Source organism: Psammomys obesus, unplaced genomic scaffold (genome assembly GCF_907164565.1).
Source record: "Psammomys obesus unplaced genomic scaffold, mPsaObe1.curated_primary_1811, whole genome shotgun sequence".
Lineage (NCBI taxonomy): Eukaryota > Metazoa > Chordata > Mammalia > Rodentia > Muridae > Psammomys > Psammomys obesus.
This window is the reverse complement of record NW_026596256.1, coordinates 13,681,710-13,698,399: the sequence shown is the minus strand read 5'-3', so window position 1 is coordinate 13,698,399 and position 16,690 is coordinate 13,681,710. Positions and strand designations below refer to the sequence as shown.

The 16,690-nt window shown below is 46.4% G+C and overlaps 1 long non-coding RNA gene across 3 annotated transcripts; it reads left to right on the top strand.

The window, feature by feature from the left end:
* Positions 1-884: 884 nt before the first annotated feature.
* On the top strand, positions 885-16,405 carry LOC129668654 (uncharacterized). Of its 3 annotated transcripts, none has more exons than XR_008718958.1 (4): positions 885-991; positions 7,366-8,063; positions 11,666-13,071; positions 15,158-16,405. It is a non-coding gene; the product is annotated as an uncharacterized LOC129668654 (long non-coding RNA). The 3 variants fall into 3 exon arrangements; XR_008718959.1 differs by lacking the exon at positions 885-991 and adding an exon at positions 2,629-2,739 and having other exon boundaries at positions 7,366-7,760; XR_008718957.1 differs by lacking the exon at positions 885-991 and adding an exon at positions 2,629-2,739.
* The last annotated feature ends 285 nt before the right edge of the window (positions 16,406-16,690 follow it).

Sequence of the window (16,690 nt, the reverse complement as noted above, 5' to 3'; positions counted from 1 at the left end):
GAAGGCCATCCTCTTCACAGGTAGGGTTGCTATGTGGAGATGATGCTATTTGTTTGGGTCAAGGAGAAGCAAGTAGAGGGCTACCTGCTCTGAGCCACTGTTCCCAGGGTCTTGGCTTCTGCAAGGTTTCTGTCTGTGTACAAGAGGAAATGTCCAGGTTACTGAGAATGGCTTGCCAGAGACTGTGACTACAGAACCATCTGCCTGCAAGAATACTGTGACCTATCAGCTCTAACCACCTCTGTGGCAGTGGTCTGAGCCTAGTGCCCAGTGCCCAGCCTTCCCCTCTGTCCTCAGGCCTCACTCTCAGGGTTTGTTTCCCCGAAGACATTGGGCTATTTCTGGTTCCTGAGCCAGCATGCAACCTGCAAATGGCATCTTGATCTCAAGAAGGTAGCTGGGACTCTTCCCATTATCAGCCCACTGGCAAGGGCCAGCTTCATGAGAGCCATGGAGCCTGGAATAACAAGGAAGCAGGCAGCCTGTGCCCACTATAAGAGCCCCAGGACAGAGTGGTTGTTATTATTTTTAAAATGATGCCACAACGTACATTATATGAAAAAGTTTATTTGGGGGAAGGGAAGCAGAAGAGAGTTAGGGCCTGGGTCTATAGAAAAAGAGATAGGGATAGGGGAGCCCCGACAGAGAAGGGGGAGAGAACAGGAGAGGGGCAAGAGAGGAAGAGGAAGGGAGAGAGGAAAGAAGCAGAGGTCCATTTATAGCTCCTGAGCAGCTGAACCGTGTCTGCCAGGGGCATCTGCCACACACCTGGCTGGTGACACATGATGACATCCTAGGTTACTAGGCAACCCTATGCTAACAGTGACAGTTCCTGAAAAGGCAAGGAGATAGCCCCTCACTAGCATCTGTGTTCCAGTGTTTGGAAAAGCCTTGCCATCCCTGCCTGCCGTCCTAGAAGCACCACATTGCAGAGGAGCCACAGTCCTGCCCATGACAGCCAGAACCACATGGGAGGGGACGTGGGGAATGAGTAAGTATTCTTGCTGTTTTAACATCCTGGAGTGCCCCCCTCCCAAAAAAAAAAAAAAAAAAAAAAAAAGAAGTGTTGCCGAGGTGGCTTCACCGCTGTAATCCCAGTGCTTAGGAGGGTGAGGCAGAAGAGTTACTGAGAGTTTGAGGCCACCCTGGTTTACACAGGCAATTTCAAGCCAGCCTGGGCTGTGCTGAGATGGAGAAAGGAAAGGAGGGGAAAATAAATAGAAAAGAAAAGCAGAGGGATGGGAAAGGAGGGGAGAGGAAGGGGAGAGAGGAAAGGGGGAGGAGGAAAAGGAAGAACATTTCCTAAGCATTACTTCACGGTCAAGCATGCCACCTTGACTGTGGTCCCCTTTGTCCCTGCTCCTTCCTTATGGGGAAAACCAGAAAGGCACCCCATAGTTTTCAGCAGGGGTCAGTTTAAGAGGGTCCTTCCTAAGCACTCCCTACCCCCACCCTGTCCTCTCCTGCTGTGAATTCCTGAATTCCTTCAGGAAGGGGAGCACCTTGCTCTCCCCTCCCCAGCTGCCTGAGCTGTGGGCATGCAGGTCTCCCCTGTGGCCCCAATCTCCCCCCCCCCCAGCATGAAAAAGTGAACTGGGGCATGGGAGGTGGCAAGAGAAAGAGCTGGTCTTCACAGCTTTGTCAGGATCCATCCAAGGCGACGCCCATTAGCGGAGGAACCCAGGAGGAGAGGCTGTGTGGTTACCCCCTCTGCTGAAAGGTAGCCCAAAAGGTCCACTGAGCCAGATCTCCCATGTTGGGGCGTGGGGGAGAACGGGGTGGCCTTCTGGCCCGCTGCTTCTTCCTGTTGCAACAGCCACATTAATGTGGACAGACAGCAGTTTAGCATCTAACAGGGCAAGAAGAGTGAAAGAAGGGGGAAGGGCATTCCCGTGATGTGTGGGGTTGTCACCCACGCTGCAAGTTGGCGGGTAGCGATTTCATACTTGGACCCCTCTGAGTTGCCATGATACAGCTTTGTGCTTCGTACAGTCCTAAGCAGCAAGAGGCCTGTGGAAGCTTGGTCTAGATAGGTTCCGTACCCTTTCCCTCCCTGAGGTGCAGGCTTTGCCCGCAGCAATGTGTCACTTGCAAGATGGTGGGTCCCACGTGAGACAGGAAGTCTTCAGGCTTGTCTGAAGGGTGGCTAAATTAAATCAGCCCGGGGCCCATGTCTGAGTCCTCAGGGAAAAGTGGGAGGAAGGACCGAAGGGAAAAACTGAAAGAGCTACTCACTGACAAATGAGAGAGCTGGGCTAAAGCCCTGCTAAAGCTAAGTCACATTTCTCTGAAGGCACACTCTTCAGTCCAGAGTACAAACATTTCCAAGTACCAGCCTATAGAGGTGACAGCGCTGCTCAGCAAGGCGATGGCACGCGGTAGGAAGGAAGAGTCTGGGCAGAATGCGTCATGGCCTCCCGTTCTCCCACCGGGGGCCGGGAAGGAGACACAGCAGAGGTCTGCTAGCTGTGTGGTACCAAATCACTCCCAGCTTCCTAGTTTATTTGTTCTCTTACACGGCGTCTCAGAGAGGGTCAGCTTAGTAGGATCATCCCACGTAGGTATTTTGTTTGTTTGAAGATTCGTTTATTTATCATGTATACAATGTTCTTTCTGCGCCAGATCTCATTATAGATGGTTGTGAGCTACCATGTGCGTGCTGGAAATCGAACCCAGGACCTCTGGAAGAGCTTAACCTCTGAGCCATCTCTCCAGCTCCCAGATAGGTATTTTGATGAGGTTGGTAAGATGTCATCTGGAGGATGGGTGGGCTGAGGCCCCACTTTCCAGGAGAGTCACTGCCACTGGCACCTGTTAGCTGGGTGGTCAGTGCTGGCTCTGCAGGAGGCTCTCACAGGGCTTGTCCACCTGTTGACTTCCTCTAGGACATGACACAGCTATGCATTAAGCGCTTACTTGAACTGATTTCAACGGAGCATGTATGGATATGTAGTTCTACGTGTGTTTGATTTCTTAATCCACTGGATAAAAAAGCAAGTGTCGGAGTTAGGATTCAGTAGGACACGGCTGGAGAGCGTCCCTGTGTGGCCAGCAAAGCTGTCCGGTGGTTTGACTTGCTAAGGCAGCAGCTGTGTCCGGGTTGTTGCAGCTACGTATTTAACACTGGCAGTGGGTGAGGCGTGGTGCTCCACAACTTACATGCTATACCTTGCGCAATCCTGACGTGTTTACAGTCAAGTCTATTGTCTCCTTCATTGTATAGCTGAGAAATGTGAAGCTTAAGGGGTGACATCCCGTTACTAAGGAAAGGGTTCTTGGATCGGTGAGATGCCCCAGTGACTGAAGATGCACAAGCCTGGGAACCTTCCTGCAATTCCTGGAACTCACATGGCACTCTGTGGCATGCGTGCCCACACATATTAAGTACATTCATGCATACAGGTACATGCCTACACACAAACACACACACACCAGCAACAACAACAAAAGAAAGCACTGTAGCATATGTCACATCTGTTTAATAAAGCAGGTTAGTTGAAAGCAGTTTATAAATGCTTTCACCCAAAGCAGTTCACAGTGGGCTTTTTAGAGCGTAGGAGAGTAAGCGGCACATTCACTCACAGAATCTACCTTAGGCTGGGCATGGTGGTGCATGCTTCCGACCTCAGAACTCAGGAGGCAGAAGCAGGTAGATCTCTGTAGGTTTAGAAGCCCATTTGGACTACATAGCAAGTTCCAGGGCAGCCAGGGCTACATAGAGAGAGACCCTGTCTCAAAAAACAAAACAAACTACCAAAAAACTACCTTATCCTATGAGCAGGCATATCAGTCATGTGCTTTGGGGTGTCTCCCTGCAAGAGTCTGCACTCTACTCTAGGCCTCAAAGGTCATATAAGTGGTTCTGAGGTTGCTATTGGAACAGCTATCTCTAGTGGGTGTTTTACGAGTCCTGTGGTGCCCAAGGGAGGAAGTCTGTGACAGACGGTGACAGCAGCTTTTCTCGGGTGATTGCTGATAGTGGAACCTGGGCATTGCCTCCATGTGTCTGACTCCCACAGTGCATTTCTCTGGCCCACGAGGAAGTCTGGACGGAGAGACACAGGCCTATGCTACTTTGGGGCGCCACATGCTACAACCACCCTCATCCCTGACTCCAGACCATAAAGACACATTCAAAAAAGTCTTTCTTTGAAGAGGAAAAAAAGAAAGCATCATCTTTGGACTTGAGGTCAGCACGGACCTCGTTTGCTCTCCTCTGCCCCAGTTTGGATGTTTTCTTAGCCTTGACAAGCAATCAAATGGGAAAACTTTGGCATGTTTTCTCTTAGGATGATGTGTTAAGAGGTCTTTCTGGATCCCACTCCCTCTCAGCAGGGGGTGGATGTAGCACTGTGAAAGATAAATGTCTCTCCAGACTGTCAGGAACTGCTGAGATTATGTACTTTTCATAGATAGTGTGTGTGGTATGTATATTTACGGTGTGGGGGTAGGGTCTGGTGAGTTCGTCGTGTAAAATTTTCACAACCCAATACATGTCCCTCCAGGCCTGAAATGATGCCAGGGTAATTTATGCCCCTTTGAATGTCAGTGTCTCCAAAGAGCTCTGGAACTTCATGGTTTTCTGGAATTCAGACCATGATGTGAAATGTTTCAGTTTTGACCGTGAGAGACTCTAAGGCATCCATTGTTCTTTCTGGAATTTCATGGTTTTTTTGGAACCTAGACCCACAATGTAAAAATGTTTCAGTTTTGACCCTTGGCAACTCTAAGGAGTCCTTCATTCTTTCCAGTCTGGGAGTGACCCTTGCTTCCACCCAGCAAGCACAAGGCTGAGAGGGGAAGAATTCCACATATTGGCCTGTGAAAACCAGAGCTGGCTATGGATTCCAGTCTTCTCTAGGAGTAGAAGGCATGATGTTATCTTTTAGAGGGATGACTATTTCAGATCTTATGCGTACACAGAAATTGGAAGGGGACATTGAATCTCTCTGTCCTTTTCTGCAACCTTTCCCACCATTAGTGACTTTCAGGAGGCAGATGTTACGTGTTCTTAGGACAAAAGGAGAAAAGTTACGTGATAATGAACTACAAAGGGAAGATGAGGTATTTGTGATACTGCGCTATTTCATGCCATCCAGAGGTCATCATTGGTAAAGGCAACGTGGAAGGAAGCAACTGCTGCTCCTGGAAGGATCATGTAAGAACTAGCAATTCAAGGAGCCCTAGAGAACCTCCTGAGGACAGAGCCTCCAGGTTTGCTCTTCAGGCGATGGACCCAGAAGTCCATGGTCCACGTTACCTCTGGATCCGTGGAGCTGGGGAAATCACCGATCTGTGAGGCTATTCACTCCCCTCCACTAACAGCAGCATGGGCCTAGTTGTTTGAAGTTGTGCTTCCTACGGGAAGAGCTCTGGGTTCCATTCTCAACTCCTAGTAGACAAGATGCTAATCATTTGGTCTCTGTGAGGCTCATCTATAATTGTATTCATTGTCCCATTTTTTGCTGGGCTGTTGTGAGCTTTAGAAATCATGCATATAAAGGCCTGGCACGAAGAGTTTTTCTTTACTAAGCCCTTAATTAATAATCATTACTTTTGTTGTTCTTTTGGGGTTTTCAAATGTTTCTGTTTGTTTGTTTGCTTGATTCAGGACCTTGCTCTGTAGCCCTGGCTAGCCTGATACTCATTATATATCCAAGCTAGACCCAAACTCTCAGTTATCCTCTGCTTTATGGTAGTGTGCATGGGACACTCCACCTGGCTTGATGATTATTCTTAATAGTAAGCTGAATAAAGATGGTAATTCTTCATTCCAGATGAACTGAAAATGAACCAATATCATTCCATATGGATGTTCGGAGCCTTTCAAAAAACATTGATTTAAATGTTTTCAAACAGGCATAAAAATATAAAAAAGTAGACTAGCACCACACACACACACACACACACACACACACACACACACACACACCAACTGCCTCGCCTTTGTGTAATTTTGTTCACTTTATTTAAGTGGTGAGAAATGTAATGATTCCCGTGGTGATCCATGTTTTATAATTTTAAATCTCTTGGGAAATGATGCTATCTTGTTACCAGAAAGGGAAAATGCTTAACAGCAAACTGTAAATAGTGCTGGCTTTTACCTTGTCAACTCTCTGCTTGTCCAGAACTCGTGTCATCTCAGCCCCTTAGGTCTGTGTGATATGTCCACAAGTGTGTCCACCCCTTGGGCTGGTTTGCTCAGAGTAGCTATGATAACATGTCAATGACGCTGAGGTCAACTACAAGTCCAGTAGTGTGTATTCTTTTATTTTCTTTCCTTCCATCTTTTCTTTCCTCCTTCCTTCCTTCCTTCCTTCCTTCCTTCCTTCCTTCCTCCCTCCCTCCCTCCCTCCTTCCTTCCTTCCTTCCTTCCTTCCTTCCTTCCTTCCTTCCTTCCTTCCTTCCTTCCTCTCTTTCTCTCTGTCTCCCAGAGACAGGGTCTCACTCACTGTATAGCTTTTGCTGTCCTGGAACTCCCTATGTAGACCAGGCTGGCCTACAGCTCACAGAGACCCTCCTGCCTCTGCCTCCCCAGTGCTGGAATTGAAGGCGTTCTCCACTATACCTGGCTAACAGACATGTCTTTAAAGAGAGCAGAGCCTGCTGTGTGAGCCCAGGGGCAGTGTGAGCAGACTGAGGCCCTACCTGCCCTTGGCTACCACATCTGGTGAGTGCAGATCAGTGTGCAGGTCACCCCTTCCGGTGGGTAAGTACCAAGGGGACAGAAATCCTGCAGCTACCCTGAGGGAAGGGGTGGGCCCCAGGGGAGCACGGAAGCTTTTCATGTACACCTTGGCACACTTAGTTGACAGAGTCCTCTGCCTGCTAAGGCTCACAGCTCTTAAATCATCACTCTCACTGAGGTACAAAACAACCCCAGGGAAAACTCACAGCTCCTCGGTTTATTTATTCATAAGATGACAGGAACTGAAAACAGATTCTCCTAATAAGGAAACGGCCCTGGTCCCAGCACATAGAATGTCTCACCAGCCCTTAGTTAATGATCACCTTTGTTGTTGCTGCTGCTGCTTAGGTTGTTTTGCTATGTTTGGTTTTGTTGTTGTCTTGCGTTTTGGAGACAGGACCACTTTGTGAAGAAAAATAAATAAAACCAAGCTCCAGTGTAATTCTAAGTTCTATAGTAGAAGGCAGGACAAGGAACCATTACTGCCACTTACCTGAACAGTGTTCGTCCCAACTGTATTCTTTCTTTTTCTTCTTTTTGTTTGTTTAGTCTTTTGGAGACACGGCCTCACTGGTAGCCCTGACTGACCAGGAGTGTGTAGTACCTGCCTTTGCCTCCCAAGTGTAGACCCCTTCTGGCCCTAACGGTACTTTAAATAATTATCTTCTTATCCACAGATAAACATAGCTCTCCTCCTTTGTCAAGGAAGCTTCTTCTTACAGCAGACTGTTGCAGAGACCCACAACTGGTCAAACTGAAAAGGATAACTTACTGTGGGTGCTCAAACCTACTTGACTCACTTACAACACAACCTTACATCTAAGGTCCAAGGAGCACGGAGGAAAAGGGTGCAGAAAAGAGCGGAAGCACCAGGGGACCAGGGTGTCTACTCTAAGACAGTGTCTTCTATATGCGACAACGGAGCTCACCCAGGAAGTCCTGAATAAGACCTGCATAGTGACACTATCAGTAGGCATGCCAAAGTGGATGCAGAAATCTCACCAGGTCCCCACTTCGAGAAAGAACTCTAAGCAGCTGAGAGAGGAAGAATCAATGTATCCAGTCCTGAGAGGTCAGCACAAAATGCACATATGAACGAGCAAAAATGCTAAACGGGCTCAGTAGGAATCAGGGTAAATGCAAGGTCAGATGGCTCCTGGAAACATTCAGTGCCAGGAAAAGGCTGTGGATTCCGAGAGACCCATCCAAGGAGTCACAAGAGGCCTGGGATGGACTGAGGACAGAGGCTGGGTCAGACAGCAGCAGCAGCATGTGGTTTTGCAGTTCTGATCCCTCTCACCTTTGGAATTTGCCAGGAAGCCTCTGAGAAATTCCACGTGCGGCCACGCACCTGGTCATAAAATGCTCTGCACAGGTAATTCCACTGCTGACTCCTGCCAGGCCTTCTAGAAGGGGCTCTTTCCCACAGAGTTAGTCCACTTATTGCAGAACTAACCTAGAGCACTGCCTGTCAGTTACTGTCACTTACATTTCTACTGGGTCTCTCGGCTGCCCACTGACACCTCCTAGGAGTCTATGATCCCTGGAACAGTGTCCTGGACCTTCAAAGTGCTACAGCTTGTCTCCTAAGGCCTTGCTATAATTCTGTTTGGTTACTTTTCAGAATTCTAGGTATGTGGCACCTTAGACATTCCAGACTTGGGACACCTCAGAGAGTAGAGAAATTTAAAAAGCTGCCCATTTTCAAAAAACATCACTAACTTGTTAATGAGAAGGGAAGATAACAGGAGGAAAGGCAGGAGGGGTGGACAGTTGTCCACAATTTAGACAGGGTCCAGCTCTTAATTTGTTGTCAGTGAAACCGAAAGCATTTCCTCCTTAGCTAGGATGTCTTTAGGGGGTTGTTGTTGATGTTGTTTGTGTGTTTTTGAGACAGGGTTACTAACCCCTGGGGCAGATGGCCTTGTCTTCAACTTCTCCCCCTCCTGCCTCTACCTGAGTGCTGGGATAACAATTGTGAGCCATCAGCCCTGTTTACACATCATTGGAGAAGGGCTGGGGGTTCTCCTAAGTGTGAGATAGTCGCTGTGCCACCTGAGCCACTGGCTGGATGTTATACCTTCTTAGGATACATTTCTCATACCTTCTGAGAGAGGATGCCTTATAAACTGTTTGTTTGTCTGTTTTTAAAGTTGGGGCAGAAAGATGGATGAGCAGTCAAGGGTTCTGCTTGCTCCAGTATAGATAGGATGAGAGTTTAGATGCCAGCACCTGCTTCATGGCTCATAACTATGAAACTGTAACTCCAGTTTCAGTATCCAACACCCTCTTCCGGCCTCCTCCGGCCTCTGCATATGGCCTAGACACACACACACACACACACACACACACACACACACACACACACACACGCACACATGAACATAAAAGTAAATCTTAAATTCTTTTATTACTGAACAAAGACTGGATTTTTTTTTTTTTTTGGTCAAATTATAAAGAAATTATATAACAAGAATCCCTGAATTTTTTTTTTTCTCACACTTTGCTCTAATAGCCTTCAGGACTCTGCTTGTCTTGACCTTACGTTGTTTTCTTCTGCATCTTTATTAATGTAATGGGACCATGCATGGCCTTCTCTTTTCTGTTCTGAAGTTGCTTTATTCTTTATAAATCATCACATCAAAATATCCCAAATGCAGAAAAGCTTAAGACAAATGGGAGTCAAAAACTAAGAAATCAAATTCTACCTCTGTGGTGCACGCCTGTAATCCCAGCACTCAGGATCACAGATGCAGGCGGATCTCTGAGTTCAGGGCAAGCCTGGACTGCTAAGCGAGCCTACTAAGGCTACAAAGAGAAACCCTGTCTCAAAAAACAAAAAAAGAAAAGAAAAGATTGTTGGCAGATGCCGATATGATCAGAGCCCAGGGCGCCTTCCGCTACTGAAGCGCTGAATGGTACCATATCGAATGATTCTGTAAGGGTCGTCTGACTTCCACCTGAAGAACCTGGAAAAATGCCCACAGTCACTGGCTGCTTACAGCACCTTAGAAAATAAATGCCAGCCACAGGAAATGTCTTATTCCTTCTGTCTGAATGACACCCACCAGTCCTGGAGACTGCCCACATTTGCTTGAAAAGATTAAAATGAGGAGCCAGAGAAAAGGGGTCCTCTCCCAAAGCCCTGGGCTGTTTCTCTCTGGCTCCTCTTAGCCTGTGTGTGCCTTTGTAGAGCCGGCATTGACCTGGCATCGGGTTAGTTTACACATGGGTGTCCTGAAAGGCCAGGAGGGAGTGAGCTGTGCCAGGGCAGGCCACACATCTCAGTGCAGCTATTTGCCTTTTCAGCTGATATAGACTTTCCAAACACTGGTCCACACACTTCCCTTGGAGATAGGCACACAATGTCACACTCCTGCCTTGTCAAAGATGACGAGGGTACAGAGAGGCAGGTGGCGGTCAAGGGCCACACAGCAAGTGCGTTAGTCACAGAGTCCAGGAGCACTCTGGCTAGGCTCCGGCTCCTCTGATCTCAAGCCTGGACCTGTGGCTTGTGCTCTGGGTAGCATACCCAAAATGGACCATCTTGCAAGCTGCTTTGCTGCACGTTTACTGAATGTAGCACTGACCGAGTGTAACACCTTAGCTTGCCAAGGCCTTTGATTCTGTGTTGGGGTTACTGAGAGCCAGCGATGGAAGCTTCCTGAGGGCAGATGCTTCATGAGTGGAATGTTTCTTGGCTGCTGTAGCCCAGTACCGACATTGGTGCTTGGTATATACTAGAGACTCCATAAGTGCTAGCTGAATGGTAAATAAATCTTTGCTAGGTTCTCAATCATTGGAACTTACATTGGAGCTGTGCCTGCCTGACACCTTTGTGAGTCTTGAAGGCCATTTAAAAAGAATTTTGTTGCTGAAGATGGTGGCATATGCCTTTAAACTTGGGAGGGTGAAGCAGGACAATTGCAAGTTCCAGGTCATCCTGGACTACCCAGGGAGAGTCTGTCTAGATAAATTAATGCACCAAAATTAAAAAGCAAATAGGCTTGTGATTGAGCCTTTCCAAAGAGAGCACAGGTGCCTGCTTCTATAATGATCTCTGTGCTCTACACACAAGGACTCACAAGCACCTGGGGCCAGATGCTTCGCTCCTGCTCCCTCAGATGGAATAAAGCATCGGATCTCTTGACCATCTCACAGTGGCTTTTCTAACGCAGCTTCACCTCAGGTTTAGCAGATAGCTACAGCCAGCTGGCTGCCCACTGGGCCTAGACAGAACAGTTACACTGAGGAGCAGAAAAAGCCATGTCCTCATCTGTGGACCTACAACACAAGCTGGGCAGACACACAGATTCCTGTGAGCCATCCGTCTGAGAGGCTGGCATTGTTAAGTCTCTAAGTTAGGCTTGTCGAAATGAGCCTTTGGAAGGGACAGATCTCCTAGATAGAGGGTTTGGAGGTGGAAAAAGTCTTGGTGGATCCTGTGGCATTCATAATAAGTGTTCCCATCCCCTTATCAGGCTGTGTTCCCCTCTTGTCTTTCTCCCTGCACAAATAAGTTACTTAGGGTGATGCTTCCAGAAAACTGAAGGCAAATAGATGAATTTATAAATATTTCAAAACACAGCTTTATTTTGTGTTCTTCAGGGAATGAGAGTTTCACCCTAGAGGTCAGGCTGGCCTCCTTTCCTAAGCTTCCCAGGAGTGGGATGACAGGCAGGGGTCACCACATCCAGCTACGTGTTTGCAAACCTACAAGGAGGTGTTGGGAGACCTCAAGTGGGACAGAATTCCAGCACTGCCTCTTTTCAACATCTAGTACATTTTGTAATCACAAGTACCTCGCCCATTTTTCCTTGAAATGTATTTTATAAAAGGTCCAAAAAACTATGTTATAAAAGAGAGAAGTATCTGTAACCACCCAGATCAACTTTGGGTTTCAATTATGGAGATCACATGTTGCCTTTAGAATGTACTGGTTCACCCCATTTCCACATTGTTTTGTTTGTTTTCCAGGTTTGGAGAAATACTTGCTCAAGTGCCCAGGTCTGAAGGATCTAGAATTTTGCATCACTCTTCAGGAGAAGGCTCAATCCTTTCTCATTGTTAATACTGGGGAGTTTCTAGGAAGAGTCTGGGCCTACCAAGAATCATTGACAGAAGCAGAAAAGTCCTGTGGACCCAGCTGCTGCATGTCTGCCCTTTCACATGGGTCCCCGGGTTGCTGAGGTCAAAGCTGGCAAAGGCCACTAAGAAGTTCCCATGATCTCCTGCACTCTAGTGTATGCCCAATCAGGGAGGAGCAGAGAGCTGACATCTGAGGCTATCATGCAGATAGGCCTTTGCTGGCTGCTCTTTCCTTAACCTTCAGATCTGGATGGCTACGCCCTAGAGTGACTTGAGAATCTCTCAGTAGGGGTGCTTGGAAACAGCCACCTAGCTGGTGTGGTTGTTGCTCAGCTTCCAAAGCTGCCATGTCAAAGCATGTTACATAAGCTTGAGAAAACATTATTATCTCTATTAAAGAACCAGCAAAGGTGACCATGATGAGATGAATGAGATGGGTCTAAGGCATGTCACTCACGAATAAAAGCCCACATCTAATTCTCCACAGGAAGTGAACAGCAGACTTCTGAGGAACACATGTTCTCTGGCAATAAAGAGGAACTTCCTTCATATATTTAATTAATTAAGATTGAGGAATATTTTCCAGTGGGAAAACTTAGTTGCTGTCCCTGTATCTTTCAGGATATATAACGTCTGGAAAGCTCAGATGACACTGTCATGTCTTCCTGGTGCCAGGCCAGTGAATGGGTGGTACAAAATGTTATTACTTCAGTCATTACTGAAGTTTCCCACATGGCTGAATCCAATTAATTAGGCCTAGCCAAACCTGCCAGCTACACCCAGGACCCAGCTGAATAACGCTTAGGATTCAGCAACACCCTTTCAACAAACACTCATTTGTTACTACCTGTTTTCAGTGAATCACTGTGGATTCTTCCCTTCAGAGCCTTCTCCACACACACAACACTCTAGACCAAAGTCAAAAGCCTCTGCTTTAGAGTTCATTAGAAAATGTCCTTTAAACAATTTTTCAAATGGTAATTTATATTTCACGTTGACCTAGTTTTGCTCATAGGCAAGGATAATACAATTAATTTTTTTTTTTTTAGGCCTAAATCAAAGGACTGAATAGAGTCTTCCAGCCCTATCTGTTTTCCTTAAAGTTGACATAAATCTTATTTTCTCTCCAAAGCCTGTGGACTGTCAGCAGAACGGGCCCTATGCTCTGTACATGTCTTGAAGAGATCTGGAGTATCCCAGAGCAAACTCATGTCCTTGGTTACCAGAGGTGCCAAGACTACTTAAGGTCTACTGTTTGCACCAAGCCACATTTACTGCACGCCAGCTACTGCCAGGTACTAGGTGGAAATTATAGATGGCCATCCTTTCTGATAGCCTAGGTTTACCTTCTAGTTCGTAAGCAAAGAAAACAAAAAAGCCCCCCCCCCCAAAAAAAAACAAAACAAAACAAAACACAAAAGAACTTCTACTAGCAAGTGATGGTAAAATAACTCCGAGGATGGGCAGGGAGGAGTTCAGTAGTAGAGCACGTGCTTAGCAAAGCTGAGACCTTGGGTTGGAGCCCCAGCAGCTACCAAAAAATGTGAGGAGGGATAGCATTTGAGTGAGCCTGATAACAACGCTGTGCACTCTCACCTTCTGTTGTACTTCTCTGTTTTATTTATTTATTTTTGAGACAGGGTCTGACTATAGAGCTCCAGCTGACCTAGTCCTCACTATGTAGACCAGGCTAGCCTCAAACTCACAGAGACCTGCCTGCCTCTACATCCTGAGTGCTGGGAATTAAAAAGGAGTGTGCGATCATGCCCAGCTTATACATGTTTATTTTAAAAGCAACTCCACAAAAACATAAACTCAAGTAGGACAGGGAGACTGTCAGGACACGACTGTCCTCTGGTGCTTCCACTTTGGTGGAGGGGAGGCACTGGGAGGCGTGCTGAGAAACTTATGCAGTCTCCAAGGGAAATGACAGTATAGTATGTACTCCAATGTAAAATTCACTATCCTTTGACTCAACAACCCCACTTCTAGGAACGTAGTCTGTCAAAATGGAACATGCTCAAGAGGATATGTGTAAAAGATCCCATAGCTCAGTTCGTAGTTAGCAGCAGTACCAACAACCCAAAAGTTCATCAGTAAGAAGAAAGTGAATCATGTAACAGAACGTTTTACAGCAATTCCATGATAAACTGTTAAATGCAAAAGGCAAGGAATACAATTGTGTGTTTAATACCCTACCATCTCTGAAGATTAGATATGTTCACCAGTTTGATCCTTGAAAGGATCATACAGGCTAGTCAAATGTTAGAGGCCTGGCTTTGGGGATGGGCTGATGGGCTTTGGGGATGTGACCGGATCTTGAAGGCTTTGACTTAATTGTTATATTAATCCATTGGTGAATTCATAATTAGAATTAGGAGAAGGCAGAAAATGTGGAAGGTAGTGCCCGAGCGAGGAAGCTGGCTGTTGGGGACCTACCTTTGAGTGGCCTCCTCCTCTGCTCCCTCTCTCTCTCCTTCCTGATCACCACGAGGCCAATTCATTTGGGGTTTTTCACACCTTCCTTCACTACAACCATCTAGCAATAAATTAAGCTGGTCTTGAGCCGAAATTTCTGAAACTGAGCCCAAATAAACCTTTATTCCTTTCAAGTTGTCTTTGCCAGGTTGCTGTTTGTCTGTTTGTTTTGGGCACAGAGAGAAAGTGCCAACTATCTCAGATAGATAAGAAATTGATAACAGCTTTTGCCTCTACAGAGAAACTTTGCATATTCTTTTCTGTTTTACACTCTTGTGCACATATTTGGCTACTCAGAAAAGAAAATGTTTTGAAAAACCATCTTGATTTTGGGAATCATACATCTAACTTTTACACACAGTCTGTTTTGTATCTGTTTATACCTGATGGTTCTATCTTGAATGTAAATGTTATTTGTAGGCAAACACCCCTAATCGGTGGTGTAATCTCCTGTGAGCTGACCTAGTAGATGAACAATTCTCAGACAGGGCTGAGTATAGGGATCAGCTATAAGGAATGTTTCAGAACAGTGTTTTCTCTTAGGACAGCTGTCCTCTTTGGAAGACTGTGCCCTTATCTCTAACCCGTTCAAAGATTTGAACAGCTCCCCTGACCAACAAACGTTAAGATAGAGAACTGAGGCGGCATGGTGGCACACTACTGTAATCCCAGTATTTGGGATTTGGGGAGGCAGAGGTAGGCGATCTCTGTGAGTTCAAGGCCAGCCTGATCTACAAAGTGGAGTCCAGCCAAGCTGTTTCTTAAAAAAAAAAAAAAAAAAAAAAAAAAAAAAGGGAGCTGAGAGGGTGGGGGCAGGGTGGATGAGGGTGGGGGTGGAGTAAGAGTTTTGAGAGATTGTTTGCAGTGTGTCCTTGGGTGCTAAAAGCAAATTTCTTCCAGCAGAAATGTCATCCCAGCTCTCAGTTTCTCAATTGCACAGATACTGTGGTGATGGACTGGAAGAGCAGAATGCTAAAGAAAAGGCTGGAATCGAATGTTTTTTCAGATGCCCGGACCCGAGCTAACTCTGGTTTCCTACAATGTTGTGCCAGGGAAGGTCAGCCAAGAATACTCATAATCTGCTCATCGTGAGAATAAAACGTGTCCCATGCTAAATAAAGCATGTCTGCATATGTAAAAATCTTATTTAAAAGAAAATTTGCCATCAAGAACATGAACTAGCTATGGAAATGACTTTCAGTCTCTATTTTTAAGGTACATTAAATATGTATCTCAATGGAAATGTGAGGAATTAACTTGCTTTGGGGCAAATTTTCCATTACTTCTGAGGCAGGTGTGGGGACTCATGCAGGGGCAAAGCTTGAGGAACTGGCAGAGAGGCTGAGGCTGCTGGGGGCAGAACTGCTCATTAGAAAAGGCCACGGGAACACCCCGAGAGCTGCTGCATGTGGGACTGAGTCAGAGAGCACAACCTGATCACGGAGTGCCAAAGAACAGAAACTGCCAGTCATGAGCCTGCGACCACAGCTTTGCATGCTCCGTTTGAAATCAGCTGTCTTGCAGTCTGCCCACCCTGAAGCCAGGGCAAGATGCAAGCTCAGGAGTCCTCCCTCAGCCTTCCCCTGCAGCAGGAACCCCAGGGAGAAGTCCAGGAGAAACCCTCCAGGTGGCAGGCCTGCCATCTGTGCTGACAGAACCTGATCACAGAGGAGGAAGCTATTAAAACATTGGTCAGTGCAGGAGGCTGAGCCAACTTCTGGATCAGAGTTCCAGTTCTAATGAGGCTTCAGGGAAGGCCTTTGTTCTCCTGATCCTTGACAACAAACCCTTCAGTGCTCTGGGGAAGAGGGGATGCTTGACACAGGGTGTGGGCACTAGGTAGTGGAAGTGAGGAGAGGGGAAGAGAAAAGAGCAAGGGACAAGAGAGTGGGGTAAAGGAGGGGAAATAGAGATTCTAGAACTCACTGACAAGAACACGCTATAAGAGGCAGCAGATATGTCAGAGTCCTGTGAGAAATTCTGAATTTCAACTTTATTTCTCTCCCCTTTTCCGAAGTTCTCTGGAGTCCTTCAGCCTGGAATCAAATGACTTTCCTTGCGTCATAAGGCCAAGGTCTCAATATTCAAGCTATAGCTCGACTATTTCTGAAATTGTCTTAGAATTGTAGAAATTACCTTAGATGTCTGTACCACTCAGTTTTCAGATAAGGAAACTGAAGCCTGGAGTGGATGGGTGACTTGGCTAAAGCTCATAAAACATTAGGGACTAGAATTCTAGTTCTCTTTTTCCAAGTAGTACAATGACATTAAATTTTCATGCTCACATTTTACTTAGAGTTCTGTTCATTGTTTCAAACTATGTGCTCCATTCTCCTGTCTCCCAAAGAAAGTGTGTTGTCTTCAGGTATGACACAGGAGGCAGAAGAGGCTAGTAAAGCTTATATATAGTGGCCAGCAAAGCTTTAACCTTACGAT